The sequence below is a fragment of the Adiantum capillus-veneris genome, chromosome 3 (genome assembly GCF_014529385.1).
Source record: "Adiantum capillus-veneris isolate H3 chromosome 3, ASM1452938v2, whole genome shotgun sequence".
In the NCBI taxonomy this organism is placed as follows: domain Eukaryota; kingdom Viridiplantae; phylum Streptophyta; class Polypodiopsida; order Polypodiales; family Pteridaceae; genus Adiantum; species Adiantum capillus-veneris.
The window spans coordinates 34,796,290-34,814,448 of NC_140933.1; positions in this window are offsets into that span (position 1 = coordinate 34,796,290).

Here is an 18,159-nt window from a genome sequence, read left to right on the forward strand (position 1 = left end):
CATGATGTTGAGGAGCCTCTGTCGTTTGATGAAGCACAGAATTCAGAAAATTGGATGGCTGCCATGCAATCAGAATATGATGCACTTATAGAAAATGACACATGGACTTTATGTGATTTGCCTCCTGGCAAAAAGGCCATCGGTACGAAGTGGGTTTACAAGTTGAAACACAAACTGGATGGTGAAATCGATCGCCATAAGGCTCGACTTGTTGCAAAGGGTTATGCACAAAAAAAAGGCATAGATTATAAAGAGAATTTTGCTCCCACTTATCATATGACTACTGTGCGTTTTCTATGTGCATTGGTAGCTCATTTTGGTTGGGATGTACATCAATCAAACATTGTTACTGCTTTCTTGCATGGTGACATATTTGAGGAAGTTTATGTAACGCAGCCTCGCGGTTTTGTCATAAAAGGACAAGAGGACAAAGTGTAACAAGGCTTTGTATGGGTTGAAGCGATCTCCTCGTGCTTGGTATGAGAAAGCTGACACTCATTTGGTGAAACGAAGTTTTCGTAACAGTCCAACAGAAAGCACATTGTATGTAAAGCATGAGGATGATGTACTTCTCATTGTGGTTCTTTATGTTGATGATTTGTTGATCACTGTACCAAAAGAGAGACATATTGCTGAATTTAAGGCTGATTTGAATGCTACTTTCAAGATGAAATATTTGGGGCTGTTGCATCATTACTTGGATATACAGTTTAAGTAGTGTGATGGTGGTATTGCCTTGTGTCAGAAAAGTTACATAGAGACATTGCTATGTAAGTTTGGACTTGAGGATTGCAAACCTATTGCCACTCCCATGAAAACACGTTTGAAGGTGAGTCTACATGATGTTGGTGATCCTGCTGATGTCACTCTTTACAAAACTATTGTTGGCTGCCTCATTTATGTATGCAACACGAGGCCGGATATTCAACTTGCAGTCCCACAGGTCAGCAGATTTATGCATAGCCCAGGGTCTAACCATTGGCAGGCTGTCAAGAGGATTTTTTGCTACCTTAGTGGCACTTTACATCTTGGATTGTTTTATCCCAAGGGGGGATCATTGCCTCCAGACTTACATGCTTTTTCGGACTCAGATTGGGCTGGTTGTTTTGACACGAGAGTGTCCACAAGTGGTTTTTGTTTCATGCTTGGCAGTTCATGTATATCATGGTTGATCAAGAAGCAACCTATTGTGGCCACTTTGAGTTGTGAGGCTAAGTATAGGGTAGTCTTCACAGCTACGGTTGAGTGTGTATGGCTCAAACGCCTTATGTCTGATTTGGGTGTTGGACACGACACTGCCAACACTATCTACACTGACAGTCACACCGCATTGGCAGTTGCGAGGAACCCAGTCTTTCATGCTCGCACAAAGCACATTGAGGAGCATTACCACTATATTAGGGAGAGGCTCTCAGCAAGAGAGGTCAGCTTGGCTTATGTGCCAACACAGGACAACCTTGCACATCTTTTCACAAAGGCATTGTCTCGTGAGAAGCTTCAAGCTTTCCGCAAAGCTTTGGGCTTACTCCCCTTTGTGAATTGATCATGTCCTCAGGGCATGTCAATTCCCTTTACTCATGTGCCAACTCTCGTTCACTGCATCACTCTAGGGGGGATTTGTTACCATATACATGTGGTAGTGATGTGTGTGAACACACTAGGATCGTCGGGGCATTTTTTCCCTCTTTAGGAGGTTTTTCCCCCCGTGCATTGTATATGCGCCCATCACTCTAGGGCTATCTATTTTTCCAATGCACACTAAGCTACACACTCTCTATTGTGTGCCTTGAGCTTCCTTCATCTTCTTCAAGCTGTGTGTGTTTCTCTGCAACCCTAATTCCAACAACCATCTCCATCGAGGTGGCAAGAGACTCACTTAGTTCTTGTTCCTTTGGTGGGGGCTCTTGAGTTCTCCTTTCGGAAGGAGATGCGTCTTCTAGAAGCGAATTTTTGAGCCTTTCATATGGATCCTCTTCTTCTTCTCGAATCAAAGAGAGGCCTCTTTTAGGAGTCTCATAAGGAGGCTTCCTAGGTACTCTTTCATCATGGTGGGGAGTTTGGAGAATGCCATGAGCACAAAGTTTTCGTTGTACTTCACTTTGGAGGGATGGATTTCCCATGGCTTGTTGAAGACTAAAAATAAGGTAGTTAAGAAGCATAAGGGCATCATTAGTAGCTTGCTCATTAGCAAAATCAAAGATATCAACATTAATTTCACTCTCTTTAGTATTGTCAGCCATTCTAACAACTTTTAAATGACAACTTTTTTAGGTGTACTTTGGCACTTAGAGCCCTATTTGCTACTCCTCTTTACCCCTTTAGAAAAGCACTCAAGCTACTGTACCCATGGCTCGAATACCATTAATAGCAAGCAATAAAAGAGAGGGTAGTTCAACACCAAAACAACACCGGCTCCTGTCAAGCTTCTAATAGATCAATAGTGGTTAAGCCGTAGGAAACTTCTGTAGGACTCCACTATTAAGACCATAGCTCTCGACGGTGATATCTTGTTATCTACACGAAGGCAGGCGCACTGCAAGGCTGAAAAATCCCTATTCTACTTACTCATTTCAATTAATAATAACAACCATTTATAGCTAGCTTGAGGACCTCCCTTCTTGAGCAAGAAAAGAGAAACCTTGTGCTCTGATACCAATGTAACAGTTAATGACCTAATAACTTGTCTGTAGCGGAAAATAGCATGAACATAGTGAGCATTTCATTAGAATAGATTCCTAATCAGCATAACAAGAGTGCTTGGGTGGAGAGAGCAACAGAAAGCATAACACCTAGTTAGATAGCATGAACAATACTTCAAAAGAGAGAGAAATTAATCTATTGAAAACATTTGAGGACCGGATTTACATGGAGCCAGTTCCCCCTTCAAAAGGCTTTGTATTATAGGTTTCTCCCATCAAGAGAGAAATTTTACAATACAATTCTTTGTGTTCCTTCAATACTAGCTAGTGCAATGAAGATGGAAGCTTCAAGCACTAAGAAAAACACTTATAAAACACAACATCAATTCCCTCACGGTCTCAAACCCGATACCTCACACACCTTCAAAGATGGTGAGAGCTAGCGGGGTATGAGACTAGATTGAGAGGAAGAAGGAGTAGTCTTACGAGAAAGATGTACACCTCATCACATAATCACTCATATTAGCATAGCATAGTTTAGTAATTAGCATGGCAGAGGAGATGAGCATGCATTGAAGCTTGGCTCTTGGTTGGATTTGCATCACAAAGCCAAGAGTTGTTGGTGTAGGCCTCCCTTCTCACAAGCTTGGAGTAGGTGATTGGCTTTCCATTAAATCTTGAGAAGGAGAGAGAGAGAGTCTTCTTGCTTCACACATGAGCTTGTGTGAGTGTGTGTGAAATAATGACTTGACAAATTCAGCCCCCTGTCTCTCTTGGTCGACCCCTCTTGCATTTTACTCATGCTGACACCCCATTGGACCTCTCCCAGCCTAGCCAATGAAAATTAAGCAGCATAAGTGATAGCCTTTTGACATGTGTCCCCATTTCTCCTTTTGTAAGAGCTTTAGGTAATTCATTAATGCAACTAGACTCTCATTGGAACCCTTTGTCTCCTGGCCCAATAGGAATCAGGCAAGCCATTGGGCTGTTGAATGCTCATTGGACCCCTTAGGAGACTTTCCAATAGTCTTCTAGAGAGCTTAATTCTTATTGGTTCTTGTATTTAATTTTTTTAAATGAATTAAACTAGCTTTACTCTAGCCTAATTCTCATTGGTCCACATCCATGGCCATCCAATAGGGCATCTGGGCTAGGGAGCTGACATGTGTCCCTCATTCCCTTTGTGTAAAGAAAGCTTGTGAGTGTGTGTGTGTGTGTGTGTGTGTGTGTGTTTCTCTCTCATCCCATACTTCCAGGGCTCGCCCCCTCCTATGTAGGACTCATTGAAGAATTTTTATACACACACAAAGCATCCAATTTTCCTAAGCTTTGACCTTTAAACACAACCTTTGAATTTTGGAACCTTAGCATTTTGCAAGTCTTAACACTAGAATGGTAACCTAACAGGACATAAAAGTGTCCTTTCAGGGTTTTGGGAAAAAATTCCAAAACCATAGTAGATCCACTTGTTTTGAAAAATCCTTTCATGAGCTTATAGTTCAATAACTACTACATATGGAAAAAATGAGAAACTTGTAATTTTTCTCATCCCTTGGTCACTACAAGCCTCCAAAGTTGATGGACCAGTGCATTTTGCCCAAAACAGTAATTTCTTACGGTTGATTGCATATAAATAAGAGTGGAGAATTTTGTAGGACATGAGATAAAATGCCCCATTAACTTCAATGGGTTGGTGACCAAAACATATGGTTGCTTTTACCTCACTAATTTTTTTCTGGGCAAAAAAATAGGTACAAAAAAGTTGCATTTTTTATATTCTACAGAACTATCACCAAAGTTTCTATAATCACGCTCAATACAGATACTATATACATGTTTTCTTAGTTCCCTTTGGGCCTCTGGATTCAAAAGGAGCCATGGAGCATGTCAAAAGGATAATGGATCTCTTACAATTGGAAACTTGGGGGCAATGATAAAGTGCTAAATACAGCAAACATGAAAAAACTGGGTTTAGCATTATGACCTCTAGAAACCCATAGAAACTACTCAATATCTAGCCAAGTTTGTAGTCTATGATTAGATATGGTTACTACCTACAAAATACACACAATTGGCCTAAGAAACTAGCAATATTGAGAAAGTTATACTTGCTACTCTAAAATGTATCATATTCTTCAGCAATCAAAAAACTCAACCATCATCATATACTATTCTATATAGCATATTAGGTCCCCCAAAACTCAAGGAACATTAGCTTTATGTTATACATTACACTTACTTAATCAAAATTGAATTTGGATATCAAGAAAGCCACCAAAAAAATCATAAAAGTGCTATATCTATGATCCATTTTGTACGACTGGTAGCTAGTCTAAACCCCGGAAAAAACCCTAGAATCTGAGCAGTGCACAAAGATCTACGACCAAAAATCGACCATAGCGGCCTATCAGCTCAACCAAATCCGATGAGATTTGATCTTTAGCATGCCCCAATATAATAGAATACTTCTATACCAACGATTGACCATTTGGCAAGGAAAGATGCCAGAATTGGATTTTGAATCCACAGACAGCTTGCATACGAGATCTATACACAATGTATATGATTGGTTTTACTAAATCAATCAAGCCAAGCCCTTGAAAAGGAGAAAACAGCTCGAAGGCTACAAAGCGTCAAATTTGACATACGAAGTCAAACTGACTCCAAACGGGCCAAAATTTTATGAGTTGCTTCACGACTACGTTGCGGACAAGTCCACAGCCTCAAAAGTAACTAACCAACTCTACAGGCCATGTAGTCACAAAAATCAAAGATTTCAGAGTCGACAAAACACAAAGTAATGCCGGCAAGACCAAATTTTATCAAATTCAATTTAAGATTTGTTTTAGGTGTATAGAATGTGTTTAGGTCAAAATTTTCAAGTTTTGCAAGAAATGGTTGACTGTTGTAAATAATTGCGATTATTTACTTTTGCAATATTTTGGCTTGAAAATTGTATCATCACCTCACCTATCACTTGTACACACATATTGCATGTCAAATTTCAAGTATGAGCCAAAATGATCAAATGTAACTTGGAAAATTGCCAAAAAACGCAAAGAAGTCCTTGCAAGCCAAATTCTGAGTTATGAGCCACATTTTTTGATCCAAATCACCTCATATCACATACACAGGGCCTACACCATGCCTACATTCAAGTTGTACCAAGAAATGTTAATTTTGATAAAAAGGTTAATAATCACGATTATTTACTTTTTTGCCAAGATTGGGGAAATTTGTAACTTTGCCATCATGGATCCAAATTACATGATGCCCTAAGCCCACAAGCCAAGTTTGATCAAATTTGGAGCTCAAAATCTCAAAATTTCCTTACTGTTTTAGAGACCTAAAGCCTAAATCTGGTACCATTTTCACTGTGTGCACCCAAATGAGCCCATATTTCACTCAGAGTATCTATTTGGTATATACTTCAAGCCTATAATGTCAAATTTGCAAAAAGTTAAAAAATTTACTTAGTTGTAAATAATCACGATTATTTGTTTTTGTTGCAATTTTTTGTTTTGACTTCATAACTTTAATCTTTACATGTTTTTATGCATCTATGCATGTTCAAAAATTGATTTGAAGCAAATTGGACCAAATTTGTCAGCATTTCAGACTGAAGGACATTTCAGAGAAAAATCTACCAAATTTGCTAACTTTGACACTCTATTCACTTAACATGAGCCCTGCAAGCTGCAGAGAAAGCCAATAAGAAGCTCTCACAAAAGGAGAAGCTGCAAGAGCTACCACCTTATCAACTGGATCCCAGTTCAATCAAAAGTGCCAAAACTATCTATATGTCAAGAGAACAGTTGGAAGAGAACAACACCAGAGTGTTCACAGGTAGATTTAAAGCAAAGATGGACATTAGGTAGAACTGCAACTTCTACCAAAAGGAATATATGATGTCACCACAAAGCCCGAGACCCAAGAAGCCAATCGAAGGCTGGGACTTAGAGATTTTTACGAACAAGAGCAATGTGGAGTGGATTTCCAAAAAGCTTATGAGCTCTTGTCCACAATCAAAGAAGATGGAAATGCCCAAATCTCTGACCAGTGAGGGAACAAAGTCGCAGTGGTGATAACAAAAGAGATAGTGGTAGAAGCTCTAAAACTGTCAACAGAAGGAATGACAATGAGGGCAAGAGATAGAAAGACGGCAGGAACTTTCACCAAGGAAACCGTCGCTGCCACATTTGCCGATCTCATCCAAAAACAGGTGGAGGAGCCTGCAAGATTGTACCACCAACACTTCCATTTCCTCGCCAAGAGACCACCAAGGTATACGACATCCAATCATGCGGTTGCCACAACCTTTACACAAGTTCTCAAATCGACAACCACACAACCAATTGACCATGCACAGTATGTGTTGTCCACATTGAAAGGGACAAAGAAAGAGGGAAAAATAACATATCTGGGAGCACCAGTGGCTCTAACCAAAATTGACTACCATGCTATTGGCATGGTCGATAACTTGCCACCTGCCCCAGATCATAACACTTGGATAGTGTCAGCACAACCTTCCCCTCGAGCCACAAGATCTACCAAGAGAACATACAAGTTTGATGAAGATTCTGTTGAGAGCTCGCCAGAACGCCATAGTAGTGAAAGCTCTGATAATGAGGAAAAAAGAGCACGAAGGGAAGAGATGAAAATAAAAGCCATGGCAGCACATCAGGAGGAGCCGCAACAAAAACAGACCAGGTTTGAAAGAGAAAATCACTCCTATAAAGGCAGCCACCAAGCACAAGGCCCAGGGGATTCACCATGGAAAACTTACCACACCACGTAAGTGCATGGGAGGGGTATTTTTTTACAAGTTACATAAGCGTATAAGTTAGGGGTAGGCCTCCAATAATTTATCTCTCGAGCTTAAAAATAAGGGAGGGGGTATCATATTTAGGGGAGGCGGACCTGACCCGGATTGATTACTTGTAACGATTGGTCATCGGTGTGCACTAGAACTCGGGTGAATTTTGGGGAAGTTTTTTATTAGGTCATACATCAAATTTTGCATCAAGCCGGTCATGGATAAGGGCTGATTTGGAGCGGGTCAAGGGTTGATTTACACCAGCTTTGGATGGGTCAGAATTGGATGAGTAGCTAGAGTGTAGGCTGATAGGGCACATAGTTTGAAATTCAGATTAAGAAACATTGAGGGTACATTTACTTATCAATATAAGTGGTTCCTTAGTACATTGCCAGTCACTATGCTACACACTCTCTGACTAGTTTTACTTAGTTAGATCATGTGAGACCTAAATTCTATATGTAAGATAGGGGTATGATAGTTTTCTTTCTTGATTTTTGTATAAGCATAGAAAGGGGGGTCATATTCCCTAATATGAGTCGTATACAGGGGTTTTATCAAAGTTTTCTACTCGCAGGTGGTGTCCCGTTTTGTATATAGAGTGAATCCCCGGGGCACAAGGTAAGGACCCGACAAAATGGGTACCTATAAATGTCAAAGGGCCAAGAACAGAGCACCATACTAGGAAAGAGGCTGAATACCCCACCGAGTTAATGGAAAAAATGTATGAGGAAGCAGAAGCTTTGAAGATGAAAGAAGCCCAAGAATCGGAACGCAAAGCTAAAGAGGTGGCAGAGAAGCAAAAGCAAGCAGAGGAAGCAACTACACAAGGAGAAGCACATCATGAACGAGGTGATATGTCTCTCCGACCTTCTTCACCTGCTTTAGAACAACATGATCACCCCATGCCAAGCCCACCACCATCACCAATAGATAAATCCATAGAAACTAAGCCCACAAAAAAGAGAGAGCCTAAACAAAGATAAGAAACCGAATCTGCACAACAGGTAGCTACTACACAAGAGCAACACAAAGAGCAAGAACGAGAGCCAGAAAGAGCAGCAAGTCTTGCACCAGAGGACACCACAAAGTTTGAACAAATAAGAGATCAGGATTCCGAGGAAACACCTTCTACCTCTACACAGCAAGAAAAGGCCGAGACATCCACAAAGCCTCAGGATGACAAAGCAGAAGAAGGCCAATCACCACAGCCTCAAGAGCAAGAACAACCAGTCGCCACTACGTAGCTGACAGAGACACAAGAGACTACCAAGACATCCAGGCAGCTAGCAAGAAATGAAGAATGGAAATCAAATGATGAGGTAATCCTGCAAGTCAATGAATATGCAAAGCAAATGCAGGACATGACGTAAAGACTCCAATCAGCAGCACGTAGCCGCAGCACAAAGGCTAAAGAACTAGAAATGGTGATTGACTCTCTCCAAGGAGAGTTAGACGACAGATTAAATGGCATCACCAATCTACAAAAGCAAGTGTAGGAATTGAAAGCTGAAGCTGAACAACGTCAGCTAGCAAGGGATAAAAGGAAAAAGGAGATGGAGCAGCTCGGTGAACTACTTACAAAGTTATCAGATGCTTGCAAAGCCAAAGATGAACACCTGACAAAAGTTACCAATGAACTTCTAACTACAACCCTGTCAGTTCAGAAGATTCAAGTACAGTTAAATGTAGCAAACGCCTCCCTGCAATACTCAGAGCAGAGAATAAATGATTACTTTCTTGCGGCAAATACACGAAAATCCCGCATTAGCCTCGATCAAAGGAACATACAAGGTCTTCAAATCATTAGAGAAAAACAACAAGGACCTCGAGCTAGAGCTTAAACTGGAGTAGTCTCAGCATAGAGACTTGGCTTTAATGCGCAGGAAACAAGAAGAAGAGTTGCTAAAAGAAATATCCGAGCTTAAAAGAGCCAGCTGCTGCTGAGAGATGGCTGGCCGAAAACTCAAGCAGAGGTGGGAACTTTAGAATAACCACATATAGATATCCCCTCAGTTTCTTTTGCTAAGATGGAGACACATCCAGCAGAAGGGCTAGGTGGTAGGGATGAATTCCAAGTACAAATAACAGAAATTCATACAGTGTCAATGGTCCAGCCTTCAAAAGCTGAGGAAGATGCGCTAAAGGAAAAGATTACACAAGAGGTGGATGAGCATTAAAAAGCAGCGATGGATTGGGAGTTGAGAGTTCTTCACTTCGTCGACGTTAAACAACTCACTCCCAATCAAATCAATGCACAATGACATCAACAATCCTTGCCATATCCTTTGATAAAGGTGGAGTTGCTCCAAGTCAAAGAGAGGCTTTACAAAGACATGCAAGTAGAATGCACAGATCAAGACCACCCAAAGTGGAGGCTGAGCTGGTTGAACAACAATCCAAGGTATTTGATTCTGTTCACAAGAGCACCTGTGGCCCTACAAAAGGATCCTAATTTTTGTCTTGTACCAAGAGTAAGAACTAGGCAAGCACAAGAGGCAATAACGAACAAGCGGCCAACATGGCTGAAATACCCAAGATTACCAGCTCCAAAAAAAGGGGCCACCGATTGAAGAGTACATGGTGAAAACCCTAATAGATGCCATGTCATTCTTCAAAAGTCTTCCAGATCTATCATGTGCAATGCTATATAAAATCTACCGAATATTGCTCACCTGCATCAAAGTTTTCCATGAGCCAGAGCAAGTAGGTGCCCCATGGATGTCATTCATTGAGGGTAATAAAGGTTTATGCTACGATCTCAATGGCCAACCTTCGGAAGAAGTCCTCTATGGCTTCTACGCCAGATGTATGTTCTTACCTTCTCACAACATGTTGGCGTTTGAGGAAGCATTCTACACAGGGTTCTTCACTTGGCAAATGAAGATATTTGGGCCAGTGATCAACAACCTAACTTTGAGATTCGTAGGCTACTCAATAGTGGAGCTTAAAAACAGAGTCATAATGCAGTCTTTGCAGGTGCCAGATAAAGAGAGAAAGATCAGATACAAAAAGGCCCTAAATGCGCTTAAAGAATGCCTCGCCAACCATCAACCTGAAGACTATTTCAACCCATAAAGCTATGTCAAGGGACGACACAGGTGAGGAGGGGGGGAATGTTAGCAGCAAGCTAACTTGGATACCATTTTTAGAGCTCTCATTGTAGAAACACTTATTATTTTTTATAACTAGGAAATATTGTAACTTCTATTTTTTGGGTAAACCTTGTATTTGATGAGCCGGGGCTACAAGCTTCCAGATTGTATCAACCTGTCATTACCTATCTTTAGTTAGAGCTCCCATATTATTAGTTTTGACCACCAAAAACCTTGGCTAAGGTATAAAAGCCAATTTTTGTAAGCTAATTATTAACTTTTGGATAATGAAATACACAGCGTGAGCTAATGGCGCTCACTTCTGTCCTTCTCGCGCTTCCTACTTCCTCTCTGGTTGTCACATTGCAGTAGCGTTTTTTGCATTGAAACCACAAGTAGGAGCTCTACACATTGATGTAAACACATCACGATATTTCGTAGCTTTTCGAGTCGCCGACATGCGACCTAGTTTCATCATAAGTAGGAATTTACACTTCAAAATCAAAAACTAAGCATAGGTGGGGTATTGGGACATCATTGCTAAGCATTTAGGTGCATTCTGGGTCGAAAATGACTAGGTCAAAACTCCACTCACTACAAGAGGTCACTTGAATTTCGGCGCCACATTACCGGCGTCACTCGCGGGCGTCGATATATGTGTGTGGATTTATGGAGGGAGCAAAGGTTTTTTTTTAAATTTCATTTTTAAATTTTCACCGCCTCTTCTGGCACGTCTTCCGACGGCAGCGCGAATGCGTATTCCGATGCCTCTTCCAATGACTATTCCAACGACTGTACCGATAATTGTACCGTTGGTACCTGCAAAAACCGAAACCGTGGGCTTTCTCTGCGCATTTCTCCTAATTCTTGCGCCACATCTCAAGATCTCCTCTTCACCATCTCTCACAGATCTACTGCGTTACACGGCGTCGGAGGTGCTAATCTTGCTTGTGGGTTAGCGCATAACACTAAGGTAAGATTGTTTTCATGTTTACTTTGTAGATTTAGGGTCTAGGGTTTACCTTTGTGTTTGTGTGTGCATTTTTGTAGGTTCAAGGACTTTTACAACAACTTTCATTGCTCAAATAGGACAAATGTGAGTGCTCAAAACTTTAAATATTGCATATTAAGTTTATTTAAATTACTTTGTATATTAAGAAAAGAAAATTTCATGCTTTAAACTTTAAATGCTTTAAAAGAAATAAAGATTTGTTATGTGAAATTTCATTTTAAATTATGGAAAAAATTTGCTTAAGTTTATGAAAAAATCTTGTTTTGAAGAAATTTTTTATTGAATTATGTCGTTTTTCAAATTATGTAGTTGATGGGGTTTATGTTTTAGGTTAAGTTTAGGTTATAAGTTAAGTTAGATTAAGTTAGGCTACGTTAAGTTAAGCTACGTTGTTATGTTTGGTTATACGTTAGGTTAGGTTAGGTTATCTTATACGTTAGGTTAGATTAAGTTAAGTTACATTAGGTTAAGTTATATTAGGTTAGGTTAGGTTAAGCTACATTAAGTTAGGTTAGGCTATCCTATATGTTAGGTTAGGTTGAGTTAATCTACATTAGGTTTAGTTACGTTAGGTTTAGTATGTTAGGTTATGTTACATTAGGTTAGGTAAAGCTACATTAGGTTAAGTTAAGTTAAGCTACGTTCGACAATACATCAAGCTATAGAGCTTACCCACAACGCATATTAAAAACAACACAATGGCGATCCGCCATAAATCTTACCCACGACACATATGCATTGTGGGCAAGCTCTATGGCTTTCTGTATTGCCAACGGCTCGCCATTGTGTTGTTTATATGTCCGCGAGCGGATTTCAAGTCCTAAAATAGCACCATGGCGAGACGTTTGGCAATACGGCAAGCCATAGATCTTTCTTACAATGCATATGCATTGTGGGCAAGCTTTATGGCTTTTCGTATTGCCAAACAACTCGCCATGGTGTTGTCTATATGTTTGCGAGCAATTTTCAAGCGCTAAAATTACCTCGTGCCTTAAAAAACAACACAATGGCAATCCGTTTGGCAATACGGCAAGCCATAAAGCTTGCCCACAAGGTGTATGTATTGTGGGAAATCTCTATAGCTTTCCATATTGCCAACGGCTCGCCATTGTGTTGTCTATATGTCTGCTAGCAGTTTTCAAGCCATAAAATCGCTTCGCAACTCTAGAAACAACACAATGGTGAGCCGTTTGCCAAATTGGCAAGCCATAGAGCTTGCCCACATCGCATATGCATTGTGGGCAAGTTGTATGTATTGTCGTTTTACTAAACGCCTCACCATTGTGTTGTTTTTATGCTAGGTTAGGTTAGGCTAGGTTTAGGTTATATATTAGGTGAGATTATAGGTTAGGTTAGAGGTTGAAGGTAAGGGATGGTGCTACAAAATTGGTTGTCCCTGACACCACCTAGGCTTGGTGGGTGTGGTAAGGAGAATCAGACCCAAGTAAAAGATGCAAAATTGAACAAAAAGGAGAAACAATAAAATCAATTTCTTGAAGGCTTTATAATTTACTCTACTTTATTCTTTTTTCCCGAAACAGGTTATAACATATAAACGACGTGGATGCAAGAAGTGGGGAGGTAGATTCGGCTGGCTCTCTCTCTCTCTCTCTCTCTCTCTCTCTTACACACACACACACACATTCTTTGTTTTGTTCTCTGTGGAGCACCTACCCTTCCCGCCCACCCTCTCTCTCTCTCTCTCTCTCTCTCTCTCTCTCTCTCTCTCTCTCTCTCTCTCTCCCACCATACAGCCATGGCAGCTCAGGCCAGTACAATATCTTCAGAGATGACGATGAATATTGAGCGTGATTCCTTCACCTATCTCGAGTCATGGGTACCTGTATCTACAGAGGGTGCTATGATGGAAACCACGCGCATTCATGAACCTGTCAGCAACCAAGTATTTTTGCGAGACTATTGGGCACAAAATAAGCGTGAGCAATGACACAAGGAGTGCAACCCTGCTAAGAGAGCTGAACTTTCTACAACCAGATCAAGGAACAATATATGCAAAGCCATGGCTAGATGTTGGTGTCGGTAGACCCAAGGACTAACAACACTAGAACAACAAGAAATTCTAGAGCAGCTCATGCATCATCAGCCATTTTCCAAATTGAGGAGTTCGGATGTGCAATTGAGTCTTCTTTCCGGCATTCGCAACACATTGAATCAGCTGAAAGTGCCCTACTCTTCAACTGAGCTTTTTGTGAAGAGAACCTCTTTGACAATGATACTGAACAATGGTGATCAGAGCATAACCACTGATATCAGTAAGCACAGAATCGAGGCAAAATGTGTCATCAAACATACCATACATCTTCTAGATGATTCTCAGGTAATATGTGTTGCCCACACTGTAATTCTTGCTCGCCTTTTTACTCTTGGATTAACACAGAATACCAGAACTTGTTAGCCAACAATCATTGTACGAATACTCAACTCCATAGTACCATTTCAAGCATGCCAAAATTTGACCAATTCCTAGCATGCCAAACCTGGTATCATTCTGGTACAAATTCCTACCTCAGTAGTACCCAATTTGAAGCTTCTCTAGATTCTGAATAGTACCAAACAGATGCATAGTACCATTGTTTGGTAGAAATGCTCCAAAGTAAAGATGCACAGTCCCAATTAGGTACTTTTTGGTATCTAGAAAGTTGTTATTTTGGAACTATGGATCCTTTTTATAGCTTTGCAGTATACAAAAAAGTACCCAAATTGGTACTAGGTTTCCAAATTGGTACTATGCAGGGTACAGACATGTACCCACTTTGGCACTAGGGATCCTGTTTGATACTGTGAATTTAGGCTGGTACTATGCAATGTACAGAATTTGGTACTAGGGATACTGTTTGATACTATTAATTTAGGCTGGTACTATGCAATGTACAGGATTTGGTACTAGGGATCCTTTTTGGTACTATGAATTCAAGCTAGTACTATGCAATGTACAGGATTTGGTACTAGGGATCCTTTTTGGTACTATGAATTCAAGCTAGTACTATGCAATGTACAAGATTTGGTACTATGGATCCTTTTTGGTACTATCAATTCAAGCTAGTACTATGCAATGTACAATATTTGGTATTAATGATCCTTTTGGGTACTATGAATTTAGGCTGGTACCATGCAATGTAGAGAATTTGGTACTAGGGATCATGTTTGGTACTATGAATTCAGGCTGGTACCATGCAATGTACAGAATTTGGTATTAGGGATCCTGTTTGGTAGTAGGTTTGGTACTATGAATTCAGGCTGGTACCATGCAACGTACAGAATTTGGTACTAGAGATCCTGCTTGGTACTATGAACTCAAGCTAGTACCATGAAATGTACAAAACTTGGTACTAGGGATCTGTTTGGTACTCTGAATTCAGGCTGGTACCATGCAATGTACAGAATTTGGTACTAGGGACCCTGTTTTGTACTATGGATTCGGTTGGTACTATGCAATGTACATAATTTGGTACTATGGACCGTGCTTGGTCCTATGATACAGGCTGGTTCTATGCAATGTACAGAAATGTACCCAGTTTGGTACTATGAATCCAGTTTGGTGCTTTTCTGCACTTAATTTGGTACTATAGCATGAAATCTGGCAATATAGTGCCAAATTTGGTATTTTAGAATGAGTTGGTGGTTTACATTGTTAATTTTGGTACTGTAAACTACTTTGGTGCTTTGCTATTTTATAGTAATATTCTAAGCTCTAATGTGGATCAAATTTTGTATATAGGTGGAGATCTACAGAAGATTCAAAAGCACGTATCCTGCGGTGGAGTTTTCACTTAGGTCCTTTGAGACACTCAAGCCATTCTTTGTCCAAAAATTAAAGGAGCGTTATAATTGATGTTGTATTTACCATATCCAGATGGTATACTTCAGGGATGCTTTCAATCAAATGTGCCAGAACAAGTTTGGGCATCACGCAAAGGAACATCCATGTACATGCTCCATTTGTGGTACACAGTGTGAAGTAGGTGAGTGTTCTACAAACCAGATAGTTTTTCAGCACATAAGTATCTTGTTGGATTTCATATTGTGCCCTCGCTCTAAGGATCATGAATATCATGCACAGAGATGCTTGCTGGGAGAGTGCCCTAGACGTGGTGTAAGGAAGTTGTCATTCTGCCCAGACGAGATTGCAGCAGATAGCAGGGAGGTGATTGTTAAGATATTTAAGGATGTGGGTATTGGACAGGTTAATGCTGAAGGAAACGAGAAGAAGAGAAAGGAGTCAGTCGTGGAAAGGATGAAAAGTGCAACTTTAATTCATCTTTTTTCAGATCATTTGAAAAGCTTTGTCAAGCACAACTTTGTTTTTAGTTGGTAGGCCCAACAATTTAAAGACTGCTTGCTAAAGTTTCCAAGCGACGTTGTGGTTTTTGTTGTTGATTTTGCAGAGAATTACAACTTTAAAGTGCAGAATGAGATTTAGTCCATGCATTGGTGGTCAACACAGGTCACAATACTGGTGCACATCTCTTAAATCAGAAATTCAGTTAGGCGCTATTCAGAAGACTCTGCATTTTTACATATCATACGATAAGCTCCATGACACGCTCTTTGTTCAACATTGTTTTCTCTTGCATGACAGTTGGATGAAACAACAAGGACAATGTTTCCATTATCATTGGGTTTGGTGAGATGGTGCCGCTTCATAGTTCAAGGCACGACGACCATACTATTTTGTAGCCAGGTATTATCAGTTGTTGATAGGATCGCATATGATGCACAACTTCTCCGCTTCAGGACATGGAAAAGGAGAGCATGATGGTGCAGGTGCTGTTATCAAGAGAACCTTGACGCATGAGGAGCTAAAGCCCAATGGGCTGGCCCATGAAGTGTGTGGCTGATGTGGTCAATTTTCTAAATGCGAGGTTTAACATAGCGAGGGAAGGTGGGGGTGCCAGCACAAGAAGGGTCTTCTGGTTGGTTTCATCGAACGATGTGTTGCGTTCTCCACTATGGGACTACAAACCAATTGCAGGGTCTCGCTCATTCCATTGTGTTGGCGGCTACTCAACACACAATCCATGTGATGTGCATTTTCGGACGCTGTCTTGCTTTTGTGATCCTTGTGTGCATGGGAAATGGAGAAGATTCAATAATAAACAGTGCACTGAAGAATGGAAATATCTCTCCATTGAGCCATTGACAGAGTCTGTACAAGTAGGTAGTGATGAGGACGAGGATGATGAAGAGAACTACAATGATCTACTTTCCTCCCAAGTGAGTGTGGATTTAACCATGCCTATGTATGAAGGAGACCCTAAGGTGCTGAGCCAATTACTGTCCATTGGGGATAACTTTGTAGTGAAAGCAGCCGAGGAGAAAGAGGACTTCCAAAGTGCACCAAAACCATGTACCAGGCACCAAGAGTATTGAAGGACCTTTGGTTAAACAAGATTGTAAAGGGTGGAATTCTGGTTAAGGGGTTGTACTATGCCCTGGTTGAGGGCAAAGTTGATACTTATACCCTATTGAATGAGAAACCACCGGTCATGATCTACTCCCATCTTGTTAGAGCCATACGGTTCCCCATGGAGGTCATACGAGGCCCGCATAACCATTTTAAACTATCCTCAGAGATATATGAAAATATCTACAACAGTATGCCATATGACGAAGGGAGTGACCACGAGGGGAGCCATACAGCGTAAACCCCAACTACAAGTCTAGCCACTGGCAGCAACAGTTGTAATTCTCTTGAATAGAATCTTACTTGTGATCAGTAGTGTGTACTTGCTAATTTGTTTTCAGCTGACTCTTGTAGTACCAAATTTGATAGCCAGACTGCCTAATCCTTGTTTGATAGCAAGATACTTTAATATGGTTGAAAATATCTTAGGCAGGTGCAAGAATCCGGGTTTACTTATCAATGGGACAGAAATTAAAGTGGGAAGGAGTAATCAATGCTCGTGGGTTATTTGACATTTCTGTTGATTCAGGCTTCACATGCAAACAGCAATAGAAAAATTACCAAAGAAGTGGCAAGAAAAAGATCATGTGCAAAAAAATTAAGTGCATGTGTAAAACTTTTGCAGACGAAGGTTCATGCCCAGCAATATTTTCTTATTACACGAAAATGCCAGTCTTTTACAGGATCTTTTACACATCAAGGGGGTCAAACCGGTACGAGTAGCCTTCCAAAGATACAAAGTAGTCAGCAACATACAGAGAGATGTCGTCCTCTACATCAAGCAGGGGTGTGCACCGGCTATAAGCGGTGGGGAACTTCTCATCTAGCCATCCTGTGATCCATGGCAGAATGACATCCATGAGATACTTCGGCTTGTTTTGATCGTAATATTTTGGCTCATATGTTTGAATGCAGTAGCACAACTCATAATTGTTCTTCAATGATTTGTATCTTGTGTCGTCCACAAGGAGCGTTCTAGCTTCATTAAATTGAGGATGCTTGCGCCAAACTGTTCGAAGGAGCTTTAGGAAAATGGGCTTGTTGCCGAACTGCCCCAAACGGCCTGACACATCCTTCATAGAGGAAGTCCATTTTTCACAATGGGACTAGTCAAAAATATTTGTGTCAAGTAAACTAAGTTGTTAGAGCAGGTATACGATTCAGAGTACCAA